Source organism: Rousettus aegyptiacus, unplaced genomic scaffold, assembly GCF_014176215.1.
Source record: "Rousettus aegyptiacus isolate mRouAeg1 unplaced genomic scaffold, mRouAeg1.p scaffold_m13_p_3, whole genome shotgun sequence".
Classification (NCBI taxonomy): domain Eukaryota; kingdom Metazoa; phylum Chordata; class Mammalia; order Chiroptera; family Pteropodidae; genus Rousettus; species Rousettus aegyptiacus.
The window spans coordinates 166,728,900-166,740,699 of NW_023416306.1; positions in this window are offsets into that span (position 1 = coordinate 166,728,900).

The following is an 11,800-nucleotide window of genomic DNA, read 5'->3' on the forward strand; positions in this document are numbered from 1 at the left end:
AGAATCAATTTTCTTCCAAATCTGCACTGTCACTTTTCGTATTTTCTAGTTCCTTGCTGAAGTTTAAAAGGACTATTCTATTTTCAGAAACATAGTTCGCTTATAGTTTTCATTTGGTAACTCCAGACTTTTTTTTTTCTTGTCTGTTATTTATGTTTATTTCCATTCATGTTGTCTTGTCTCTTGATATTCTGGGTTAGTTATCTTTGATTGTGTGCTAGACATCGTATTTGAAAAAGTATTTGAAGAAATAATTTCAGGCCTAGGATAATGGCATCTTCTTTCAGATAGAATTTTTTCGTTTGTTTCTACCAGGTGTCTGGGAGTATCAGCCATCTGGGCTCACCTTAATGCAACTTAGGTCTTGAAACAGCATTCGGTTCATCTAAAGCCCAGGTGCAGTCATTTACGACCCCACGTCAGGTCCCCTGGTGCACCATACCTTAGCACAGTCTGGACTTCAACGTGGGTCCCTCCAGCTTGCAGAGGTTGTCAAAATGCTACTCAGCCTTTTATCAGCCTCTTAAATCAGCAGTCTCTTTCAGATCAGCAAATATCTCCTTGTTAATGGTGACCTCCGTTTACCTTTCTGGAATTCCATCAAGTTAGTTTATGAGCTTTTTAGATGCCTCAAGGAGGACTTTTGAAAAATATTCAGTTCAGAGATTTTCATTGTCTGTAGTGGGATGTTGGTTCATATGACTTTCGCCGTCATTATCAAAAGTGGAAGGAGGTTTATTTTGTTTACTTTTACCTGTTTATTTATTTTTAACCAAACTGTTAACACTGGCTGTTTCTGAAAGCTGAGAGTATAGGATGGAGTTTGCTTCTGATTTTATGTACCATTTTTTTTGTGTTATTTTTATAATTAAAAATTATAATTTAAGAAAATAAAAATAAGATACATGTCAAGGACAAGCATGACGCGGGGCGCATTATCCTCATTCGAAACGATCTCTCCCTCTGTGGCTTCCTCTGCTCCTTGGCTGCCTGCTCGTTATTGCCACAGGGATAATGCCGCCTTTGTTTGTCTCACTCACCTGGAGCAGTGACTTCCTCCTTTGTCACAGGAACCCTTCTGTTTCCCTTCCTTATTGCTGAAGTCCCATCTTTAGGCATGGCTCAGATCTCATCCTCGGCAGGGATAGAAGGACTTTGTATGACCCTATTAGACACAATGGACAAACCTAGAGTGACGTGGAGATGTTGAGACTCACGAGGGTGCTTTAACCACCTCGCTGTGGGAGAAAGCCCGTGGCTGCAGGGAGCTGACACTCTGGTGGCCTGGTAGTCAAGCAGCTGAATGAATCTGGACTAGATCATGCCAAAGACATGCGATCGTATCAACTCTGTTAACCTAAAAATAAAGAGGACTTTCAAAGTGAGAGGCAACAGGCGTTTATTTGAGATTAAAAAAAAAAAAATAGAAGGAATAGCTATCTGGGAAACATTGATTCAGGCAGAAGGCCAAGTAATGTCTCAATTAGGAGAGAAAAGCAATGGGCATTTATGAGAAAGGGAAGGGGAATGATTACATCTGTAGAAGGAAGGCATTTCTATTGGTGCAGGTATCATGGATGCTAATGCTAAACAATTTTTTAAAAATCTTCAGAGCGTAGTCATAATAACTACGTTCTTGTTACCTTTACAGATAGTTCTTTAGAAAACAATGTTGCTTTAGGCCCAGTCCAAAAGTTTGTTTTTCCCTGTCTCACCTCTCCAGAGGTTTGAGGAGTAGGACACCCGAGGCAGTTCCCCCGGCGTGGCAGCTCGGGCTCCGTTTTAAAGTGGCCCCCGTTCATGATTTTCAACAACGCTTTGTCACTGTCTCCTCGAATAGGATTCATAAAACCGCACTCTAGTTTGTAAGCTTCCTGTAAAAACGACAGTGGCAAGACTTGCAATGTTTTAAAGCCTTTATTTCTGAAGGATTCATAGGGACAGACTGTCCAGCAAAAGCCTCTGGCCGTCCATGGAGGGGATGTATCGGGGCGGCCCCAGACTTTCGGATCCCGTCTGCGCCCAGCGCACCTGATGAAATCCGCACCTGCTCTCCTTTGGGGCCTCGTAGCATATGATTTTTTTTTTACTCAATTTCCCATTAACTTCAAGTTTTGTCCTACTCCATATTTGGTTTTCATATCGAATATAACCTCAAAACAGTTCGACAGCCAGGAGTAAAACTATCATAAATCACACACAATCATAAATCACAGATAAGGACGCACGGCGCTTTTGTAACGTGTTCCACGCAGGGAAGGGCATGTTTCTGGGTCACATTTTTTAGAGAAGCAGCGAGCTCCAGGCATCGTCCTCGCTCAGGGGCGGCAGGGATTACTTTTATTCAAGTGACACTTCCATGGCACGCGCTAACGTGAGGCACTTTAACGCTGTTATTCCCTCACTGAGGGGGGACAGTGAGTCGTCGATAGATTTGAAGGCAAATTCCAAGGCACAATGTCTCCTCCGGCTGAAAGCAAAATGGAGCAGACGAAAGACGTTTTGCAGGTGGAGGTGCTGGCTAGAGGGTCAAGGTGCCTCAACTGTGGCTACAAGACGCTGACCTATCAGGGCGAGTGTCAGGACTTGGGTAGGGTGTGCCCACGAGAGCCACACCCAGCCGGCTGCTCGGGGCTCTGGGCCAGGTCCTAGGAAAGGGACTGTCTGGGGCCAAGAGGGGCATCCAGGTCACGCTATCCAAGGGACCAAGGGTCAGGGGAAGCAAAAAAGGCTGAGCAGGGGTCGAACTCCCTATGGGAAAACCCAGTTTCCGGCTTAGACCAGTAGGAGCAAAGCTATTTAGGGGTACGAATACTTGGAACATTATTTTAGAACCTCTTTTTCAGAAGTCTGTAAGCCAAAATAGCGTTCTAGAGCGTTGTTTTTTATACTTTTCTGACACCAAATGTAAGGCCTACTATCTCGGAATAGAACATAATATTCGAATAAAAGAAAAATAGTTTATATAGAATATCAAGCTCTTTATAAATTGTAAGTAATTTTATCTTGAGAGTTTTAAGTCAGTGTGCAACTTTCTTTATTTTTTTTTCCTCCCGGGTCTCATAAGTATCAACGTATTGCCTCCCCTCCAAATTCGCTCTTCAGGGCTTGCTCTGTGATTGTGGACATGATTTTCTTAAGCATTTTTTTTTTTTCCCCTAAACAGTGAGTGTGTTACGCTTTCTCAGTAGGGGGCGCTGCAGAGGCATCGCAGGAGGAAACCGGTTTCCGCCTTGGTTTCCAGCCGCTGCTCTGGTTGGGAGGACGGTGGGTGTGAGGACATCCAGTGATGTTCTGGTTCCAGAACTTGCCAGAAACGTGCCGTCGGTCTGCAACCTCACAGCCCTGGCGCAGCGTGGTGGCTGCGGTAACACAGCTCCATCCGCACTGACGTTCGGAGCTGCAGGCTGCCTGTCCGCGCGGGGCCACGCCCCCTCTGCTCGCCTTCCCCTCTGGAGCTTTGTGTCCCCTGGGGTCCTTCTGATGCCACAGCCCTCCCTGCACGGACACCGCATGTCCTCCTGTCTTCATGAGAGCCCGCATGCCCTGCGTGTATCTGACCGTGGCCTCTGTGTGCCTCGGAGGGCCGCCCAGCTTGCCCAGTGACCGCAGGCCAGCGAACCTCTGCCACCAGTACAGCAGCAGCGCCTTCTCCAACGAGGCTGAACCCCTTGAGGAGAGGACCCCCTTTCCGCGTGCCCTTCTTTGGATATTCCCTGCCAGCCCTCGAGCATCCTCTACAGTTCTAGAGTTTAATTCTTTGTTATTAAGTTATGATTTTTTAAAAAAGTAACTAGTCTACGGCCATGTCACCCTGAACGTGTTGGATCTCGTCTGATCTTGGCTGCTAAGCAGCCTCAGGCCTGGTTAGTACTTGGATGGGAAACCACCTAGGAAGACCAGGTGCTGTGGGCGTTGAAAAAAAACAAAAGTAACTATTTAGTGCTTGGCAAAGTACCTGACACACATTTAGCACTCAAAGGAGTTTGTTATTAAGATTATTAATGAAACGGAGCTATTATTATCTCCATTTTATGAATGAGGAAACTGAGACTCAGAAGGTTTAAGGAGCTTTCCAAAGTCACATAGTCAAGAGCGGAGCTAGGATTTAAGTGTGTGAGTGTGTGCGTGCGCGTGCGCACACGCGCGTGTGTGTATTTTTTTTTTCTGCTGCCACTTTGTGTTGCCTCTCGTTCTTTGGAACTAATTGGTATCGTTCTGAGAGATGTTTTTATTAGGATAACGAGTCTATGGAGGAAGTTGGGAAGGGCTAGTAGAAGCTTGTCTTTGAGGCTCATGGAAAATGTGTGACAGGCAGCGTCAGAGAGGTGCCAAGAGGACCTCGGCATGTGATCGATCTGCGTCAAAGGCTTCTGTGGGAATCAAACTTCGGAACGATAAAGCGCCAGAGTTAAAGAAAACACCCAAACCGTTGTTGAGGCTGCCGTTCATGATGCAGAAATTGAAACGTTGAAGCAATGTCCTTCCCAGCAATTTTAATGGTTTTCGGAGTCATTTTTAACTAGTTCTCAAATTCTTAGAACTGGAGGAAAAGGCCGTTAGAGTTTCTGTGCTTTACACAATTTGTACAATCCGCAGGTGGTTTTTCTTTTTCCATTCCGGGATGATGAAAATAATAATCCTTTTTTGTAAAAGATTCTCCTGAGCACCCCTGGTCGGCAGTAGAATGAGCGTAAGATGAAAAGCCAAGGGAATAAGCAGCCCTTGCTACAGAACTGGGAACCAACAGGAAAGAGCAGGTGAGGAGACAATATTTTAAGCATCCGTGATGCCAACACTCCACGTCCACCCTCTGGGTGTTATCGTCCCCAGGACACTGTGGGCTGAGATGTCACCATTGATCTGTGGCAGAGCAAGATCCAAGAGGAATCAGAGAAAGCCTCCTGGTCTTTTACCTCTGCACACTTGGTCCTGGACCACTTGAAGGAAGCCAAACTTCAGTCATCAGAGCACATGATGGACACACAATTAGCTGTCCCGGAACACACGTGCCGGGGACGGGAGAGGGTGGGCAGCGCCGTGGAGTGCAGTGGGCACCTCCCTCTGGAAGAGAAGGTGGCTCTCCCAGGCTGAGACAGAGGGGACTCAGAGGCTGCCAGAGTTCACGTGATGCGGAATAAAAAAGAACGGCTTTGGGCCGTTCTACAATTTTAGAACTTTCCACCCAAGGCTACCTTTAGCTGAGAATAACTCCTAAACTGCACCCCCATCCTGCTTGCAAATCCAGTTTTCAAGACTCTCCTTTCCATTGCTGGCCCTCAGCAGAATAAATCATTCAGAGGAAGCAAAATAATCATTATATGCAGCTGCCCTACGTTATAGTGCTAGGAAAGCCAAGAGAAGAAAACCGAAAAGCTATTTGACACGATTAACATGTTCAAAATGTTCGGTGAGTCTGTAGTTTTCCTACATATGGTGTAAAAGCTAGCCAGCAAATGGAAGAAAAGATTTATGCACAAAAGGAACAAAATGTACAATACGGCCATAAATGAAATTAACAGGAGCTGCAGGAAGAAAAAACAGGAAAAGAGAAAAGAAAACTTGGTTAGGGCCATGTAAAGATGAGAGTAAGAAAATAGATTCATTTTGTTCTTAGATGGGGAGACTCTACATTTCATAAGGTGTTAAGTTTTCTCTAAATCAGTTTATAAATTCAGTGATAAATTCAGTGAAATTCCTCTCGACATCTGAGCAGAAGTTTTCTTGGACCCTGACAAGAAGATTCTAAAATTTATCCAGAAGATTTATTTTATTAAAAAATTATGGAAAAGATTTTTAAAATAAGAATAATATGGGGGACTTCTATATAATAAAACTATAGTATTAACACATATTAGCACATACGGTACTGGGTACAAAACCACAGACAGCTCACTCTAGTGATGAGGGAATCAAGAAAAAGATCCATGTGAATATAAGAATTTGAATGATAAACAATCACAACTTAAATAAACTGTGACTACACAATTGATTTGATATAACTTTTTGGAAAGATAATCTAAAAAAAGTTTCAATATTCTATAATCTGCATATCTTTTGAGTGAGCAATTTTAATTCCCCAGATACATTCAAAGGATATATTTAATTCCCCAGATACATTCAAAGGATATATGTCTTGCTGTTTTTAAAATTAAGTAATAACCGAAGTCTGTTAAAAGAGAATTTTAAAAAATACCATATTTTAGGTACACCCAAAACGAAATATTATACAGTTATTAAACTAATATGTTATTATGTCTAGAAAAAAAATTTAAAAGCAGTATGTGTATCGAAAGATCCCATTTGCTTGTGTGTGTGTGTGTGTGTGTGTGTGTATGTGCGTGCGCGCACGCGCCTGTTTTAGCAATGTATGTATTTATATAAGAAAAATAAGTAGCAAAGGCTGACAAGATTCCCTCTGGATGGTGGGTTTTTGAGTAACTGAATTTTATTTTTCACATGGCTTTCATGGATATTATGAAGAGCACATAGTGATCATGTATGACTCGTGTAATTAAACATCAATGAAGGGAGCTTTTGTAGAGGGGGTTGAAAAATCCTCCTTGGCGGAGTACGTCCGTCTCTTTTGCTACGCCATGCAATTGATGACATCAAGTGTCTTACTCATTTGGCCATGGGACACATTAGTCCTAAGGGAAAAATCTCTTTAGGACAAATGTCTTGGCAGACAGTAGAAATTCTGAACCCCAATTTAGTTTCCCATCTGTCTTGCCAACTGAAACCCGAGCTTCAGGTTCAAAGCGCAATTGTTCAGATCGTCTCATCTGGTTCAGCCACGTCAGGTGTTCGTGGCATGTCCTTGACCTTCTTAGAGCCATTGCAGGTGTCAGTCATTTGAACAATACTTCTGTGCCTTTTCAAATCAGAGCAGGAAGAATTGTACTAATATAAAGACCACCTGGAGCTGGATTCCAAAAAGAAACAAAAAAGGTGTTTTTATGTCTACGATCACCCATATTCTTTCTTATCACTAAAAGCTATGTAGCTTATATACCTTCTCTTGCTTCAAAAGCCAAGAACTTATAACTGAATTCAGTGCGCACACATGGACAATATGAATGATTGACACGTCTATTTCTGCCTTTTTTCATACTCTTTAAAATGGCCTGTCTTGTATAAAGAAAAAAAACTTGAATTATGTTCTTTCACATTGTGTAGTTATGTAAAAGCCCTTTGGAAAAAAGTTAGATTCAGGGCCCCTTCCCTGGGAGGCTGAGATGATAGAGAAACTGTGACCGTCAGAGGTAGGTCTCGTCAGCCTGGCTTGTAGGGAGGTCCAGGGCTGGTTTTAAAACCAGTGCTGGGAAGTTCAGACTCAGCCCTGCAGGAAGAGTGTGGGGTGACCTCCTGGAGGTGACGCTGGCAGGTGCAGCAGGCTCTGTCTGGTCTTCTCTCATTCAGGAGGCCCGAGGAAGGAGCATTCCTAAGGAAATGAGCCTTTCCTGAGCATTCCATGTCTCCATGGAGACAGGCTTCAGGCTCTGGGGGAAGGGAGGGGCCTGTGGTGGAGGCATCAGGGCCAAGGACAGCGTCTCCGGCACGTGGACAGCTGCAGGCACAGACAGTGAGGCCCAGTGGTGGCGGCCGAGGTCACTCGCAATTGGAGACGTTCCCATTAACGGAGGACTCTCATCCTTCATTAATGCCCCAAGACACTCCCAGTCCATCTGCCAATTCAGCAACCCGCTCCGGCTGGAGAGCCCCCACCCCACCTGTGTCCAGCCTCTGTCTTCCAGGTGCAGAGTTACTTTCCAAGGAGCGTGTGCCAAGTGGTCCAGGTGCAGAGAAGAACAGCCAAGACCTCTGGGCCCGGGGAAGTGTCTCGCTCACTCTTTGGTTTCACTTCTCTTTCAACTGGAGGGATCGCATCTCACGTGCCTCTGAACTCTTAGAGTGTCTCACGCCAGCGCCTTCCGCCTGATGCTCAGCAACCATGGCTGTGTTCTCGTTTTGTTCCCTATTATAGTATACATGTTCCTAAGGTTGCCGAATGGCACCTGACTCTTAGTCCAGGTTTGCTCCCAAGGCACTGAGTGACCTTGAGGAGTGGGACAACTTCAGGTCTTCAGGTCTCAGGCAATTCTTTAAAAAGGGGAAAGAAAGAAAAAAGAACACTAGGCAACATAATAGAGACCACAGAGTGCTGTTCCTTAAGTGGGTGACACAGAACCCCAAATCTATAGGACATTAAGAACTGTTATGAGAAAAAAATATTTCCATGATCCAATGACTTGATAAACTTTGGAAAAACAAAGCAAGGGAACTTTCCTTCCTCAGGACTTCTCAGTGGTCTGAGACGACCTCTCTTGCAGTTTTGCAAAAGGCTGGGCACCACCCACGGTGTTGGGGGCACGTGGGCCACGTGACTCCCATCCTTCAGCAAGCTGGCCCGGATTTGTTCACACAGCAGACGTCAGGGTCCTGACCTGGCTCCATCTCACCCCACTTCATCTGAAGCCTCTTTAACCAAAGGCACTGCTCTCTCTACCCCGATGCTGACTGGCCTTCTCTTTAGCTTAATAGACCTTTCTTGTCTCCTGGCTCCTCATGAGTGTTGGCCTCCCTGGGTTGCCAGATTTGACACGTAAAAATACAGCACACCCTGTCAATTTGAATATTATTATATACCGAACAACAAAAATTTTTAGTATAAGTCTGTCCCCAGTATTGCACAGCTATACTTATACTAAAGGTTATTTGTTGAAACTCAAGTTTAACCAGGCGTCTTGTATTTTATCTGACAATTATCCTCTCCCACAAGTCCTCCTCAGCCCAGCCTCAAGGGAGGAGATGCTGACCTGCCACCAGGATGTGCCGATGACCCTCCGTAACCTGCAGGGGGCAGGGCGAGCCCTTAGGGCACTGGATACGGGATGAACATTGCCAGTGCTGCTCTCTGTGTAAATAGTGGGTGATGACATGGAGGCTTAGGGTACCTATCTCAGCGATCCCAGGTACTCTGAGAAATATTTGCCCTTCGGACATGAAGCCGATCAAGATATCTCCACAGACGCATTTGATTCGGCATCGCCTCCTTAATCTCGCTCGGCTTGGTGCTGAAGTCAGCGGACTTCTCTGACCATGCTCTCTGGATATTATTTAGACATTTAGTGGCCTGAACATTCCACAGGTACTTTGAACAGCTGACCCACGAACTGAATTCAAGACTTGGACTTGGGAACGTTGCCCATGGGTGCAGGACCCATGGGTTTAAATGTCGGTCAAGGAACACATTCTCGTCTTGGGTTCTCTGTCACTCGCTCTATAACACCTCCACATGCCTGTCAGACCCCTTCAGGTGGGCGTGGTCAGCCTTGCCTTTCCCTTTGCGGGGAGGGCTTTCTGTCTTACGTGGGCAGCCAAGGCAGGATAACATCCACATTTAGCATGGGGCTTTGAGGCACACATATTCCCTTTCAGTCTACTTTCTGGGTACATCTCAACCTCATACTCCCTCATTCCCTCACCTGCCATTGGCTTTCGATCTGGAAACATCCTAAGATTCCAGATTTGGGTTTGGGCTTTGGGCAAAATAAGACCAGTGGGTCTGAGGCATAGGTCAGTAGATCCAGCCCAGCTGACCAGGGTTTTGTGATGATATTTGTTCAAAGCCGTAGCCAACAATATAACAAATCTTGGATGTCCATTTGCCTTATGCGCCATATTTAGACATCACTGTTGGGAAACTCATGGAAGTTTCTAGATCCTTATCCTATCACAGTCTTAATAGCACACTGATTTCTAACACATTAGAGAACAAAAACAAAATAAAACCTTATTCTACAATATTGAGAGATCCAAAAAGAGAGGTAACAACATTTCTTACCACCAAGGGTCATCTCACACAATAGAGTTGCCACTGGGGATTGCAGACAAGTGGGGTGGGGTTCACCAGAGAAACGGAACCAGTAAGGGTATCTATATCCACATCTGTAGCCATATTCACATCTGTAGCTATAGCCACATCTATATATATTTATAGTCATACGTATATCTATATCTGCTTTATTATATGGCATTGGCTCAAGTAATTATGGAGTCTGGCAAGTCCAAAATCTGCAGAGCTGACATCGCAGTTCGAAATCCATCAGGCAAGAAGATTCTCCCTTATTCAGGGGTGGGTCAGCCTTGTGTTCTATTCAGGCCTTCGACTGATTGGATAAGGCCCACTCACCATTATGGTAAGCAATCTGTTTTACTTAGTCTGCTGATTTAAATGTGTATTTCATCCAAAACACTCTCACAAAAACACTCAGAGTAATGTCTGGGCACCAAATGTCTGGGCACCCCATGGCCCAGTCAAGCTGATATAAAATTAACCATCGCACGGGGTTATCGAAGCTGGCATGGAATTCATTTAAAAACAGATCGAACATAGCCAAAGAGAGTTGGACGTGGCGACAAGGCAAGTCAAAAATATCCAGATAGGAAAAAGAATAGAAAATGCAGAAAGGGGCGTAACAGACATGTGGGACGTGATGGAAACATCTAATAGGTGTGCACTTGTGGTCCCAGCAAAGGAAGAGAGAATTGGAATGGAAGCAATTTTTAAAAATTGTCCAAAACAGACATCAAATCACATATTTAGCAAGTTAAATGAGCCCTAAGCAGAATTAATACAGGAAAAAATGCACCTAGGGACATTATCTTAAAATGGTTGAAAGACAAAAACAAAGAGAACAGTTTAAAGCAGCCAGACGGAAACAATTCATTACCTTTGAAGGATAATATCAAAGATTGTAGATAATTTCTCAACCCAAACTGTGAAAGTCAGAATATAATGGAATAACTGAAAGTTAACTGCCCACCTAAAACTCCAAACCTGGTGAAAACACCCTTTAAGAACAGAGGTAAAAAAAGATGTTTTCACATGAATCAGTCTGTTTTCTTGATCATGAAAACAGAGGCACTACCAGTATTTTTTGTAATAACAAAGTATTTTTAGAAATTTAATACTGGAGTTGGGGCTTACACGGGGGTGGGGCAGGGGCAGGGGCCATGAGGGTTCAGGCAACTCTGCTGCTGCAGGAACAAAGTCACCAGCATCAGGCACATCTCATGCCCTTGGCGCAGCCGACTTCTGCGAGGAAACGCTGGATGCAGGACGGGAGCTCCAGGGTGTCTGCGATCACCCCGCCTGGGCCGGATTAGCCCGCCGCCTGCCTTGGGATTGCAGAAGCGATGGCAGGGAGGTATCTGCCTTCCAGCCGCAGTTTCCCTTCATAGGAAGGGTAAAAGGGGGCACGTTACAGCCTTCCGCTTGAATCCAGCTTCGCCACTGGGCACCCCCCTTGCTGCCCCTTCACGGGCATCGTAGGGACTTTCCTGGGTGGATTCTTATTCACGGAGAACTCTTCCTGCTGTTGTATAGTGTGTGTGTGTGTGCGTGTATTTACTTATTCGTTTTATTTCCTGTCTGTTTTTACCCACTAGAATGCAAGCCCCCCAGAGACAGAACTTACTGTCTCTTTTGTTCACTGCTCTATTCCCAGGGCCTAAAAGAGTAACTGGCACATAGTAGGTGTTCAGGAAATCTGTGTTGAAGCGGAGTGTGTGCGTGCCCAATGGCCTTGCGCATCGCCCACGTAATGGCTGTCCACGTGCTTTAATGTAAATATTTATCCAACCTGCATCTCCCCTGCAAGTCTGTGAGCCCCGCGAGGGCGGGTGTCTGTCAGGTTCCCCACTCAGCTCTCAGAAGCTTCCAGAACGCCTGACCCAATGTAAGATGTTTGATTAAGGATCCTCTCTCTTTAATATTTTTGGCTTGTGTGTCCCC